Source organism: Pseudomyrmex gracilis, unplaced genomic scaffold (assembly GCF_002006095.1).
Source record: "Pseudomyrmex gracilis isolate BER0280 unplaced genomic scaffold, ASM200609v1 scaffold_268, whole genome shotgun sequence".
Classification (NCBI taxonomy): domain Eukaryota; kingdom Metazoa; phylum Arthropoda; class Insecta; order Hymenoptera; family Formicidae; genus Pseudomyrmex; species Pseudomyrmex gracilis.
In genome coordinates, this window is record NW_018020852.1 from 80,829 (window position 1) to 96,709 (window position 15,881).

At 43.1% G+C, this 15,881-nt stretch overlaps 2 protein-coding genes across 2 annotated transcripts in view; one reads left to right on the top strand and one right to left on the bottom strand.

Annotated features, from left to right (window-relative positions):
• Positions 1–15,881, bottom strand: part of LOC109859555 — a 116,358-nt gene that overhangs the window by 65,497 nt on the left and 34,980 nt on the right. The window lies entirely within an intron of this gene.
• The window catches only part of LOC109859559 (dopamine N-acetyltransferase-like), a 101,921-nt gene continuing 88,459 nt past the window's right edge, over positions 2,420–15,881 (top strand). Inside the window, exon 1 of the mRNA XM_020437917.1 lies at positions 2,420–2,638. The gene's annotated coding sequence lies outside the window, so the exon portion shown is untranslated. The remainder of the gene's footprint in view (positions 2,639–15,881) is intronic.

Consider the following 15,881-nt stretch of genomic DNA (forward strand, 5'->3'; position numbering starts at 1 on the left):
TATTTTACTCGCAAACGCGGTTTACTCTGTGCTTTATTGAATCCTCCCGCATTCTCGTCACACTCGGATGATGACAAAGTGAGGATAAAATTGACTAATTGACACAGAAATGATTCAGCTGTTGGATGAGTTCCCATGAATCTCCGTTGCAGAAAACTCGCAACAACCAATAACAATCGACAGCTGCGACCGCAGAAAACGGACGCGACGATCGGATCCGTCGGAGGGGGTTCGCACCGAGTTTGCCAAGGGGCAACTCTTTTCTCCCTCCCTCACGCTCTTGCTCCCTCCTTTCCTCCCGCATCCAACGTCCCGCGTTTATCCGCACGGCCTTCTTCTTCCTCTTCTTTTCCTCCCCGGTTCCTCGATTCCATCGAATCGATTCTTGCAAAGTCGAGCGTGAGATCTCGGTCGTCCCAAGCTATCTCTCTGTATCGACAATGAGTTTGCGTGTTTGTAATGGTAAAGCGGCACGGTCATTTCTTAACGGAGTTTCATTGCCGCGAATTAAAGCTTCATAATCTCTACGATAATCCATCGGTCGGGCCGTGAACCTAATTTCCTCCTTCGGGCCGTGTAGTTGAACATACGTATCACCTGTTTCCTGATTCGATCATTCATCGGTCGTGAGCTCGCGCGGCGCGACCGATGTGCGTGCGGTGTGAAATGACCGAATGAAATGACTCCTATCGACGTTATTGTGTTTCGGCGGAATAAATATCGCGTCGATCTCTTGTACGATCATACACACCTTTATTCGCCAATATATTCGATCACGCGTCGAGATCGACCGCGGGAATGCGTTTGCGCGTTTAATCGGATTCGCGTGGAAAAAATCACGCCGCGCGTTAATACGGAGAAACACACATAAACAAATGGAAACGTTAGGAAGTCGGACGGATGATTGAAGGCGCGCTCAATTGCTCTTATATTGATGATGCTGCCCCGATCGGAACCGCAAGAGAGTGTAGTCTTCCAATATCCTATTTGCTAGATTAATATCGTCGTACGACTTAAACGGGGATGTCCATCTTTCCCGGGATCTTGCCGAGGGTGGAAAGGTGAAATCGATTTGCTGGCTGCGAAGCGCCACTTAGCGCTGCGAATACGTGCGCGAACGAGAACAGTGTTAAGAGCTTCAGTACGGACAGTAAAGAGGGATCGTGAAACATGATTCAGCCGACTGCGGGCCGCCTAAGTGCTTCTCGCAGTCGAAGTGCAGCGAGGCACCAGCAGATTGAAGAGCAATTTGAATCCCTTGAACTAGGACTTAGATACACGGTACACTCGACTAGGTATACACGTTCAACTAGGCCCGGCACCCCGCGGATTTTCTCTCTCTCTCTCATTCTCTCTCTTCCTTTCCACCTGTTACGACACCGGTATTCGTTCCGACGCAATGCTAAATCGCGCGTTTACTCGCTCGTATTTCTCTGCAAACCAACGTTCAACAAAATATTGATATCTCTTACAAGCGCACGCCGTATAATCTACAAAACTATATGTTTATCTCTTATTAATATACATTCATTAATATAATATCGCGTTATCTTATTAATATATTATCACACACATCAGATGTCTCGTTTAAAATTAATTCGAATGATAACGCGCGCGTTCTCTTCGCGAAATTATTTAACTATTTAAATATTACATGACGTAAGAGAAGAGCAAAATAAAATTTATATATCTCTCTCTTATATTAAAAAAAAAAAAAAAAAAAAAAACAAATATCTAAATATCCAGATTCGCGATCATAACGATCATTAAATGCGCTATGTTTACCGCAATATGGTTATCTCTTAAAGTACCTACATTTCATGCGTTATTAATATCAACAGTTTATCCGATTAGATAGCTACGTATAATTACAAGATAGGTCGGCGCACTTGTCGCCAATTATAATCAGCTCTTTTGAATCTGAAAAGAGCAAAGCGAAAACAAAACCATGAGATAGCGTATGTAAGAATACACAACATCAAGAGATATATGTACGCTAACTTTGTGCAATTTAAATTTTGCGACACGACGAGATCCTTCTCGTTCGATCCAATAATTTGCCGGATTAAACAATCGTTTTGATCCGTTCTCTCTTCAGTTCCGTTTCCTCCCTCCGCTTGTTTCTGATTCTCTCGCATGATGTGTTCTATAAATTGGAATTAAAGTATAGGAAGCCGGAGTGTTGCATCGTCCGGCATGGTAAACCGTTCGATAAGCACTTGCGATGCAATCATTGGGCTCGTGATACACCTACGACGAAGATAAACACGGCGTTCGGGAAAAGATAAATCGATAGGAAAGATCGGAGAGCGCGCGCGCGCGCGCGCTATCGCGAGAGTGACGACGCGAATACGCGTTTAATATTTGCTCGCAATCTCGGACACGTATCATCCGATAATATCACATTTGTCGCGAGGAACGTTGATGATATGTATGCGCTAAAAGCGTAGATACAGTCACGTTGCGAGCCGGGGAGTTTTGAATTGTGCAAATCGATCAAGTGAGACGTCAACGCGACACGACGTATTGGCAAATGAGGAGTTAGACGCGATCGACATCTCAGTTCTTACGCCAGAGCGAATTTCACGGCGCCCCTATCTTCTCGAAGAATAATAACGTTACGTGAAAATAGCAATCGGTGAGTGCTTAAGATATCTACGATCTGTGTAATTCGTGTGTGCGATCAAAATAACACATCTTGCAAATTCGAAGAACATAGCAGAGGATCTCTTGTTACTTTATTAGATGTATATTTTATTTATCGCGAGGTATCCGCTCGATATAGCGATCTAAAAAAAATGTCGGTACCAATTTCTCGTTCAAGAAATTTCTTTCTGAGATAAAGATCAAAAAGACTTCCAGTCTCGAGCGAACAATCAAAGCGAGCATTTGCGGAAGTCATATACACCTAGCGAGTGTCGTTCTTTTTTTTTTTTTTTTTTTTATCGCGTTAAAATGATTGGGACTCGTTATTTTGCCCGCAAACGTTCTCGCCGAAGGTCGTACCACATTGCGATTGGTAACAACAGCACTAGAATCGATTAGCAATTAGCTGTGCAATAATGAGAAAATCGCGGTCTGTCCTATCTTCTTGTCGCTGCAAAACTATAGACAATGTCGATTCAATACGCTCGTCGACACGTATACGTTCGCACAATCATTCTCACTTTTTACAATTAATTCGTAAGATTATTGTCGCGCGTTTATTCAGAAAGATCTGACGGTGTTGGCGATAGAAACCGTTATTCGCTTTTTTTTACCTCGATAGTTTTTCACAAATCGCCACGCTCGTCGTCAGATCACATTAGTCGGATATCTCGACGATACGATATTTTGCGCGCGCAAATCAATTAAACAATAGATTTCTCTGTATAGAAAAATTCTTGTTACGGATCTCTCACGTAGATACACTCGCAATGTTGTTTCGCAATGCCGTTATATCTTCCGCCGCACAATCGCTATGTTCCTCGAGCGGTTCAGTTGCGGAATTACCGAGAAAACTACGCGTCATTCGGCGATTATGAAGTTTTCACATATACTCGGTCATGGCAGCCATTCCAATTTTTACAGCCGCGACGTCAGTGCCGCGTTGTCCTTCCTCGTCCTTCCTCCGCTTCTTCCTCCTCTTTCCCGACCAGTTCCTCTCTCGTCCGGCCATCCTTCGCCTCCTCCGCCGCCCTCCTTCCTGCACTTATATTGTCGCAGCCGCGGCTCGTAAACATAATTATGCTGGGTTTTTATTTCCACGACGATTTTTTTACGTCCAGCCGCGCGGATGTCGGTATTCTTGCAGTTGCTGCTGCTGCTGCTGCCCGTCTTTTACGACCGTGGCCTTTTCTCTTTCAAGGTATGTGAGGTTTATATACGAGAATGTAAACGAATTTACGTTCTACCCACGTTTCAGCAAGAGAACGATACGGCGCACCGTTACTCATATCTGTCGCGAACACATTACGCACATCTATAAAATAATAAAGTTACCGATTACATAATTTTATCCGATTCTCTTTGAGACGTTGTTACTGTCTCAAACTCGAAAAATTATCGATATTAATCATATTACGTGTTATATCTCTCGCAATTTACTGATCTAAGAGATGTAATTCGGTCGGAGTAAAATAGAACATTGCGATAGCTGTTAGTGATAACAACGCGTAATAGCGCAATGATCGTTGGCGGCTGTTAATAAGGAGCCGTGAATGCGCATAGCACGCGTGGAATCAACGAGCCATAGCGAAATACGCACGCTGCATGCATCCGACCATTGTTAACCATCGCTAACATCGATCTTCTTCTATTATGCAAAGTATTCCGGCCGTTGTCACTCTTATATTTAAAACTTCGTTTGTGCGCAGTGTCGCCCCCCCTCCTCCCCCTCCCTTCCCGCGGAGTGCGTACCGTGAATCAGGATTGCTCTCTCTTTCCGTAAAATTTTCATCGCAACGCTCTGATTATTAGAATCAATTATATCTGTGCGGAATATACTTTCCCTTTAATTCTTTGCGTTCTCCCCGACGACAAGATGAAACTTTCATAAAATAAGCCCGGGTATAAAGAGAAAAAGCGTCACTCTCCTTCTATCCCTCCCTCTCTCCCTCCCTTCCCGCCTCTCCCGCGTTCCTTTTCTTGCACAATTCGGAGAACAAAAAAGACTACCGCGCTTTTCACCGAAAATAATTTGCAACGCGGCGCGACAGTCTATCATCCTAAAACCGCAATTTCGCTTATTGCACACCCGCGTACCAATACGGAGAACGGGTCGGTGTACTCAGCTGTGATCATGCCAGCCATTATCCACGTCCGGTCAACTGTTCCTACAATAAAATCCCGAAGATTCCTTCACCCGTCCAGCTGATAAAGAAACGCGCGCGAATTCTCTCTTCTTATTTAAAACGACAAATTAAAACGACATGTAGTAAAAAGAGTTGTGTTGTTTTCTTTTTTTCTTTTTTTTTCTTTTTTTTTTTTTTGCGTCACCGCAGAAAGTTCTCTCAGAATTTCTTATCAATTTCTCTATATTGGCAGTCGGTCGCGACTTTCGATTCCATTACAGAAGAACAAGATGAATAGCATAAAACTCACGAGAGTTATACCGTGAGACGTAAAAACTGTAACTAGTCAGCGATCTTATTCGCACCTGAAAATTGACTTTAACCCGGAAGAGCGACTTCATTATGAATAGATCGACGAAACTAAATCGCGACGTACTTTCACGACGTTTCTTCAGCCGTCTTTGCGGTTTCGTAGCCTACGCGATCGGCGACAAATATGGCGAATTGGAGGTCTTGGCTTTCGAAAGTCTCTCAATTCTCTTGCTCGTCATTACGTCAGACCGGAAGTTGATTCCTCATACTACGTTCCCCCCCTCCGAACCAACCAAGTTTCGAGCGGGTTTCGGTCGGCACCGCTATCGTCGCCAGATTTTCGCTTCTGCCATGCTTTCTACTTCGCAAGAAGATGCATTTTCGAACAATTTGCGACAATACGACGCGCTCTAGTTCGTTAACGGTCGCCAAGCCAGGTGACAGAGAAGACGGAAACGCAAGCACGACGAGAGATGAACGATTCTTTTCTGAAACTCTCTTTAATAACTTGTTTACGAAGCAGAGTGTGACGTACTTCTCTCATGTAATCTGAAAAGTGTATTTTAAAAATTTACCACACTCGGAGGTTCTAATTGTTTGTGGGTTTCGCAACATGATAAGCATTTGCGTATTATGTGTGAAAACAAATGTGGCCGTTATAAATTTCTCGCGCGTGCTGCGTCATCAACTTTTTTGCGTTATTTCAGATATTTTCTTAATAAAAAAACAAAAAATTAGATACTACACGTGACTGTGACAAACATAAATCCCGTATAATTGAAATAATGGCGCAGCTATTACACTGTGACGCAAACGAAAAGCTTCGCCAACCGTTGCTTCTCGCTTCGTTTAAATCAGTTTTGCGCTTATCGCGCGCGTATTTACTATAAAAGTCGTAAATATCGATCGCGCGCCTCGAACGTGCTTCAAAAGAAATATAAAACGCGCGCGGTCAACGATCGGTTTTTAGTGGCGCGACGGAGCAGCCATATAATTATTATCTAGTTATTAATCCTCTTACGGAATCGGGTATGACGCCGCGCTATTTATCGTGACAATTAATAGCGCGTTTTACGATAAACAGGAAACATACTACAACGCCTGTAGTTCTCTTAAATAAATTATGTACGTGAACGTGTTGGAATCTCACGAGCTCTCTTGGGCTTAAGGCTACTTCACGTAATGTGATAAGAAATAAACTTAAACTTTTTAAGATTGAGTTTAATTGTATGTGTGTGTGAAACGTGTTATTATATTACATCTATAATATGTTAATATATATAGAGTGATAGTTAAATATTTTTAAAGATTTTAAGAGTGACTTCTCACACTAATTCAAGACAAAAACTTTATACAACCACATGTCTATAAAATAACTTAGTTTTTTCGTAAAAAAAAAACATCTGCTTATCCTTGAGTTCTGACTGAATAAAAACATAACGTATGGAACCCAAAAGACCTTTATGTCCTTTAAATATACACGAAGTTTCATCAAAATAATTCGAGTTTTCGAAATTTTTGAAAAAACAAAAGTGTTTTCTTTTTTTGAAACTTTGTATCTTCGACACTAAGCGGTTTTGAATATATGAAGTTTTTATGTTTAATTAGTGCGAGAAATCATTTTTTTAAATCTTTTAGAATACTTCACTACCACTTTGTATATTAATAATATGATAGTTAAAATATATATATACATATATATATATATAAAACACATGTACTTTTGCGCTTCATCTTGTAATAAAATATTAACGATAAATACATATTGGCGCGTGTTAAATATTTAAAATAGTAAGATTACACATGATCGTCCTAATACAATTCTTTCTTAACTCTGCAAAAATGTATCTTCCGATACACGTGATAATCATCCACAGAGGCATTTTTAAATTGCGCGAGCTGCTGTATAAAATTGATTTAAGGTTTTCTTACGCTCTTCCGGTACAACGTATCGAAATATGACTGGATGCGTTTCGCCGCGTGCCTGCTTGCACCGCGATTACTCAGATACACGAGAATTACGTTGTATTACACTTTTTGCACGCGCGATATACGCGATGCGGCACGTGTCACGTGCCGCTGTTTTTTTTTTTTGTGCAACAACCCAACTCGGTACGCACGTATTGCAGATAGTTGTTTCCGCGCGTGCGAGCACCGAGAACTTCGAAAAATTTGCTCGCTACAAAAAAGAAAACTGCAAATATTAAATAAATAGATGGAATTATCGTATGGACATATTTCTATATCACATATTTTTATATTACAACAGATAGTGAATTGCGAGTCAATCCTTGAGATAGTTTACATATGGCAAGAGCGCGAAGACGGCGAAGGGAAACCAAAATAAAAGCGAGATAAAAACGAGGGAAGAAAGAGAAGGGAAGGGAAAAATGATCGGCTAGGGAGTTCCATTACCCGGAGCGTCACGCGAACCTGTGATTGGAGTGTGGCGCATTAGCAACCTGTTTGTTGGTCGATAAAACAGCTATCGGTTTAAGATTTACTAGATTTATAGACTAGTCATAGAGAGCAAGGGGAGTTGCGCTAGAGCAGATCTCAGCCGTCTGACGATCTCTCTCTCTCTCTCTCTCTCTCTCTCTTATGGTCGGGGATATGCTCGGGACTACGCAAGTACAGGTATATCCGCTCCGCCAGCACGAGTTCCACATTGATCCTGCACGACCCGCGAAGAGGATCGATCCGTTCGCTGATTGCGAGCGCTCGGTTAATCATACGTAATGTTAAAGGCCTACCTTTAAGGATTAAGAAATAACCGCCTTTGCTCGCTACCCTGCGATCGTCCCCGCCGTCCTTGCTACCTTCGATTTTCCGCAAACTCATCCTTAAATCGCGGCACCGCCTATTTAATGTTCGTATCGTGCATCACGGTTGTATAGACCAAGTTCACGGAAATAGTCACTTAACTGATGTTTTTCCTTTAGTTAGTTTGAGAGATATCTTTACTATTATTTAAGAGATATCTTTTCAAGAATCGCAGAAGAGTTTCCCCACGAGCGTCGAACAGACGCGTAAACATTTTCGCAAAAATTGCATCTTCATTGATCAACATTCTCTGTTGCTCCCGAGCGCGCTTTTCGCAAAAGTTGCCAAGTACCTGCGAGGCGATCGTTTTTGTTTTTTTTTTTTTTTTTTTTTTTTTTTTAACTCTCGAGATGAAAACGCCAATAAATCGTTGCGCGTACTCGCTTGCTAGCAGCGATAACTATGGGAATAACCCGCGAGGAGAGAGAAGCGCGTATAGAACGTATTGAGATTCCGCTCGTCGAGTCAAAGGACGAACCGACTGGGAGCTGCCTCCAGATAGGATGACGACCGCCCGATCGGCGAGGAGGGGGCTGGGTAGAACAGGAGAGAGAAAAATCTCTAAGAGGCTTGAGTGGTATTCCGGATCAATTAACCGAACGGCGCGGAGGTTAACGCGGATATGAAAAGGGACGACGGCGTTACTAAGCCGAGTGAACGAGGCCTCCGGTATGCGTGTACAACGCAGATGGCGAGGCCTCGCGAAGGGAACGCTCGTAAGCCGCATGAAATGCCGGGTAATTCTATCACGAATAGTTTATCGTGCGAACGCACGAAGAAGGAAATAGATTGTCACTCGCGCTGAAGACCGGAAACGGCGGATTCCCGCCCGTTCTCGTACTGCAACAATTAATCAATGCGCGCAATCATGTTTTCTCTTACATGTACATGTTGTAATTATATACCGACAAAATCAATCGCGAAATTCTCGCGAAGAGCTTTTTGTTTTTATCTGACGAAAATTGAAATTTCTCGCACAAAAAGCGTACGAAAGACCGACAAAGAACACGTTGCGAGATCGCAACCGAGAGCTGTTTAACACAAAATCACAAACGAGATTGTCACCTGCACACGTGTGAGCACGCGCCCTCGTGCATGTTTTTGCTTCTACTCTCGGGCTCTACCAGGTGTCCGTCTTCGTTCTCGATTTTTAACCTCTGTCTCGTCTCCAGAGAGCAAAAGAAACACACACTCGTCGAGAATTCGCGGTCGTGCATCTCAAACGCGTTTCCGACTCAAACGTGATCAATTTACAGAATTTTAATATCTCAACGTTAACGCGCGACACGTGCGCGTTTCACCCGGTATACAAGGCGGTATGTAACGCGGCTTCGTACGCGGATACGTTCGCTAAGCGAACGCATTCTCACTTGCGCCCGTGTAAGACTACTACTTGCCACCTAAACCCCAAGTCCGCTTATATCTCCCGCCGGCTAAGACACTGCCGCTATTGTTCGCGACACGCGGATATATCGTATAATCCCGCAACTCTTTGCGAATGAATCTGAGTGAAACCGAAACCTTTGTAAACACCGTTGCGCCACGCGCATATCGCGTTTATATTTGTCGATTTTTGAAATATATGCAATTATCCAAATAAAGATAATATTAAAACAACAAAACAATTTACGATCGAATCAAACTTTTTCTCGACAACGACAAAAGAGCGAAGATGAAAATAAATCAATTAATCGCTTAGTTTCTGCGATCTCTTCCGCGAGAGTCGCGCACAACTCCAATTATCACACAATAATGTTAACGCACACAATTAATATAATTGGCTCGAGATCGAAAGGCAAATAAATTTGCGGCACTATTGCATGCGCCGTACCGGCGCTAATCGGAACGATGCAATGTAATACTACTCAGAAATAGCCGCAAGCTCTCGTAGTGTTCTGATATATATACGGCGTCCCGCGAGCGCGGAAGCTTGAGATTACAAGCGGTCGTCCTTATCGGACCAACTTATCATAGACTTTTGCAAGTTGCGGTTATGCAAATAAAGTCGCCTGTCTCTATTTCTTTCCCTCTCTCTCTCTCTCTCTCTCTCTCTATCTCGCTTTTTCTCCTTCTCTTCTCTTGCTTCTCATTGTTTTTGCAGCGAAAGCATTCGAGGCGTGGACCGTAAGGCCCTTACCGTAAAGCCCTTCTGGCGAACGACTCTACCGGTATCGTTTTAATGTACACGTAGTACCGCGAAGCCGCGCGACTCTAGCTTTAATGTGTGTTAGATTCAATGATATGTATATGTATATTATACGTAACATGTGGATCTCTAATGTGTGTTGAGAATCTTCAAATATAAATCATTACCGCGCGCGCGCAATGTTCGCAAATTTTACAGCGCGCCTAACGTCGTTGATCACCTCTTCCCAATCCTCTTCTCCACATGCGTATTTCTCTAAAAAAAAAACTTTGAATGTACTTTTCTCGCGAGCAAAATATTTTCGCAACGTTCCCTTTTTTTCAAATCGCGTTGACGAATGTTTCCATTAAAAACGCAAATATACATAACCTATATGCGAACTTTCTCGTCGTCGACAGAGATAATTGGTATACGCGCGCGTGATTCATACGCATTGCATATTTCGCGCAGCCGCGAAATACGGGAGCGCGCGCGAATTCTGTGTAGCGCACTCGGTCATTCGGTAACTATTTCCACGTATGAGAGCAATCGGCGCAATTTGCGCAGACGGGGAAGATATTCTTAAAACACCGTTGCGGCCGCGCGATCGGTGTTTGCAGAGCTCGAAGGTACACGAACACGGAACTCGGTTGCTGCGATCCGACTTTCTGTCGGCGCCCCTCGGCGGGGAGATCATCCGCATTATATCCGTCGGGCGCGCGGCGCGATTATGATAATTCTTAACGTCAAGGCCCGGGGAGTGGACGTGAGGGTTTTTGTGCCGCGCGCGAAACGAGCGATATATCAACGCGGCAATATATCGGGCGCTCGGCGCGATCGATTTCGACGATAAACTACACACAGCAAAGGGGAAACTCGCGGCAACCGCGTTTCGAGCAGCGTCGTTTCGACGACGTCGATCGACGAGAATCGCGTTGGGTCTTTCTCGCGAAACTCTAAACGAGGCAATTTCGTCACAGCGATTCTTCTACAAAAACATTTACAACCGCAGAAGATTCGAATCCGACCGAGACATTAGAAGTGAACGAGATTTCAAGGCTAACTCAGTTTTTCTTAAATGGCGCAATATACTTTTATTATTATCATTATTGTTAGCATTCTTCAAAGAAACTGAGACTGTGCTTCTCTCGGTGGAAGATTAACGAGAATAAAGGGCTCGTTCGGAAAACAGGTAGCAATATTTATATGCGCGTTACATCCTCAATTATACTTAGTAGCTTATTGCTAATGGCCAGTAAATATTTTATGTGATGCCGCGCAACCTCGGTAGATTGGTCGTTTAAACGGAACGAGCCGTTTCAAATATGACCGTTATATCAAAGCAGGATTGTGCAAACATTTCTCGTTCGTCGATTGGGCGCGGGATCGAATCATCAATTCAGCAAAAACATTAGCGGGTTCTTAATAACTGACAATGTAAGCAATGTATGCGTGTATCGCAACCGCGCGATTCCGTTCGCGATTTACATTGCGACATTATTTATGCGACAGGTCTCGTACTCGCGGGAAATTTTTGACGCGCGTTTTATGTTTTCCTGCTACCATTTGCATGACTCTTGACAGAAAAACGTATCAACGTCGAGTGTAAGCAGATATAGACTGTAAATGCGAGAGATAATATGTTGATCTGGAAACGAATACGGGTTTATCCACAAATAAAGCGCCCGGATATTAATACGAAACGATCGTACGGTATTTCAGTCCGATCGTAGGCGGAAGGATTACAAATGGAGAAAAAGCAGAAATTGCTTTTTGTTGGCACCGCCAACGGCACACGTAATGTTTCTTCGACTCGAATCGCGAATCCGTTTCTCCGTACCAACTGCATCGGAAGTGGTGAAAGAGAAAAGAAAAGGAAATGCAGAAAAACATTGAAGACTCATAGCGACGGAAAGACAGAGAGAGAGACAGAGAGACAGAGAGAAAGAGAGAGAGAGAGAGAGAGAGAGAGAGAGAGAGAAGAGAACGGCAAAGAAGCCGAGATACGATCTATAATTGTTTGCAATCGGCTGCAAAACTTGACCGACTGAAACAATTTGTGCATTGAAAGGTGCGCGCAACTATGACTTTGTAAACGAACATAATATTTTCCAACCAAGTAAGAATGTTCTGTAGTTGCAAGAAAAAAAATGTCACGTTCTTCATTTTTGGTCTTCAAACCGGTTGCATCCGTCCGATACAACGACATCTGATCAACGTAATCGGGTAGTGCGAAGTGATTGGATTTCACCGGAAATTACGAGGAGTGTGACACAGTTTACGGCGTGCCATAAACATCGCGATTTTGAGCAAAAGAGAGAAAAAAAACTAAATGTTGCGCGGGTATGCGTGTGTGCGCGTATGTGTAGTTTTCCTTATCGCGTCATCTCATCTCGCCTCTCGCGCGGGACATACGCAGCTAAGGTGGACACACGGTGGTCGTGATTGGCTCCCGGCTAAGGAAAAGCGTGGTGGTTGGACTTTCTCCGTTGCGTTATTTGTGCACGCTTGTGTAGTACACAGTGCGGCGCATTGCATTAGCTTAGCGCAGAAACTCGACCGTGTTCTTTCCGATCGTCCTCGTCGCGACCTCGTCCCGCAAATGTGTTAGCCACCCAACTTGCGTCGCTCAACGATAACAAAAATAATATTTAGTTTTTATTTCCTCTATTTTCCGTGCTTTTCTTTTTTTTTTTTTTTTGATAAAAAAGTTTAAATAAACTAATTTTTGTGCGCTAAGAACCCGAGCGCTTGATTTCTTTTTCTTTTTTTTTCTTTCATTGAATATCATAGGAGTCTTATAAAAAACATTTCTCTTTTTTCTCGAATGGACAATGAATATCTTATCACAAAACTATATAAACCAAAAAATTGCCTTAATTAGGATCTCATGAATCTCGACCGGCCGAGATAATTGTGCATACAGTTGTAATTGTACGTGGATGTGCCCTCCTCATACCGCTACGTCCAGACTAGTCTGGAAAGAAAAGTATCTAACGACGGCGCTTGGACGATCGCGGAACAGCGGTTTCGCATCTCTCTGACAATACTCGTTTCATATTCGCTGAACTATGTAATGCAAGGAACGGAGATTAATAATTTGCAGTTTCCCACCCCGGCATTATCAGGGCACGAGGCAGGCGGATCGCGAACATCGAGTACCGGCGTAGATAAATAGAGAGAGAGAGAGAGAGGGGGGAGAGAGAGAGAGAGAGAGAGGGAGAGAGAGAGAGAGAGAGAGAAAGAGAAAGAAAGAGAGAGCGAGAGCGGTGTGTTTAGCAGCCGCGGCTGCTGCAGGGTCGACCGGTCACGATGGCTCGGGTAATGATAGCCTGCCCTCGCCTCATAATCAGTCCCCCATCTTAATTTATGTTTGCCCCTGCTCATCCGTCCGTCCTGTGTGTACGACTCCTCTTTTCTCTTCGACGTAGGTACCTGCTGGCTCTTGCCGGCTCTCTCGCTGGCTCTTTACTCTTGCTAATTTACCGTAATTCGACTACGAGACAAGCCACGTACTTTTGATTCCTCCGCTGATTTGTTGCGAGCATGTAGAGCCACGACCCACGCCTGACCCCGCTCGTCGCTTGTTCCCGCTTCCGGTTGATGCCGATGCGATCGGTTATAGGGAGTATATACACGTCGCAATGTATCGCTGTGATTTATCTCCATCGCTTGCTCGCATCAAAGATCGCCAGAAGGAATATGTCATATTCAGTTCGTATTAATTTGTGTGACGCAATGGTACTAGCACGCAAACAGATCGATCGACACACACGCGTCCGCGTGTGTGTTTCTCCCGTCGGTTTCTTGGCGGGAAAGGCGACAATCCGAACATAACGATCCACAGTGTGGATAAACCGTGACGGCTATGAATACCTTCGCGAGCGATATGCGCGATTGAATGGTTGGATGATCGAAAACTAGTTCGCAATCAATTCAGGTGGAAAAACGCGCGAGCTCACGTGGTGCACGCACGTGCGCTCCCGCTTGTAAACAGACGCAACGACTCTTTCATCGCTTTATTGGCAGCCACGACGGCCGATTTCGATCAGCGTCGATGCACTCGAAACCGGCGAAGCGTACCTGCATACATAACGCACGTACCGTACATACGTATACCTTTGGTATACCGGGTATAATTGCTAGATATCGCCGGCTCTCTCGATGGAGGTCTAGGTCTAGGAATCCATTGGTGCGACATGGGCACTCGGGGCTGATATAGTTCAGTGCTCGCAAGGGTGCAACGTGTGGCCTCGTTACGTTAATGGCGTCATGCTCTGGCGCCCCACAGACTACTCCGGCTAGCCGGCTCTGAACCGGCTATGAACGACTCGGATAATCCGCCTCCAGAGGAGACCTCCATGAAGATGTTACAAAGTGGACGAAATCGAGCTTTTAACAAACGTGACATTTTTTTCCAATTTTTCTTCAAACAATGTTTTCGCGAGCGTTCTACACACTTTAATTAATGATGGCGCGACGTAATTAACTTTGATCACAACAAATAAGTATAATGAAATATAACAAAGGTCAGATTTTTGAGCAAAACTAAATGTTAAATATATTTTGATAAAATTAAAAATATAAGTACGCAATAAAAGCAAAATGTTTCGATCTCTTACAAGAGTCTCCTTCAGTCGCAAAATAATAATAAAGAATTGAAGAAACTGTCGTGATAAAAAAAAAAAAAATAAAACGTAATACAAATTAAAACATTTCTTCTTCATTTCCATTGATTAACACATTGTTTGACATTGATTACAAAAACTGACAACTAATTGAGCAATTACTGCACCGAAATTGTATTTGCGTGACGTTCTAGGTTCTTCTGACGCCTCGAATCGATGTAATAAAGCGTTCATCCTTATGAAATAACTCGAGAGTAATGCGTGAGATTGGTAATTAATAATGGCGCTGCTCGAGACGAAGCTGTTCGACTTCCGTCATCGACCAGACACCAGTCGACATTGATCTTCTTTAGCATATTAATAATAATAAGAACGAAGATTCGCAGAAATAAGGAACGTAGAGTAGACATGCACGGCACGCATCTCTCGACGTAAATGATGTACTTGGATGCGTGCAGGGAGCTCGTAATAATTAACGGTGATATTGAAACAAGAACAAATAATTGTGCGCGCGCGGCTGTCCGATGCACAGGGCAACGTCCGGAAACATTTTCGTATTTTACCTCTCTGTCGAGGAATTGTTTATAATATATATTTTTTTTATATATATACATCGTATGAAATAACACTTCCCGGTTTTCCTGCCTGTTACGGAATACGAGAGGAAGAGAGACGCGCTAACAGAAGATTATTATTCAGCAGAGAAGAAGGTGGTAATACGGACCCTGTAGAATACGGTCTTCCTTGATATCTCGGCTATTAGATGGTAAATTCTAGTGATCACTCGTTGAATAAAGTAGTTTAAGTGTGTTACGCAGTCTCGTTAACGTGCCAATAGATAATAGGTAACGTTACAAGTGCATATTTACTTCGGAGAAGTAATTTGCAAACATTTTCAAAATAAACTTCGGCCATTTAATTTTACACACTTCCTCGTTTCTCGAGCTTTATACTATCGCACTTGATTGTTTTTTTTTCCGTTATTGAATATTTAATTTGGCGTTATTAGAATAACGCGAGATTGAACGGTAACACGGCACGTTGCTAATATGATTCCCGGATACAATAAAACTGAATACAAAATATTTAGCTTGTGAAATTTAGACACGTGTTACTTAAAAGACAAATACGTATAGGATTTTTGAAAATAAATTTTTCTGTAATACGGTGAAGAAATAATAAGAATGAAAAATCAGTATGAGATAGTACGATCGAGACTTT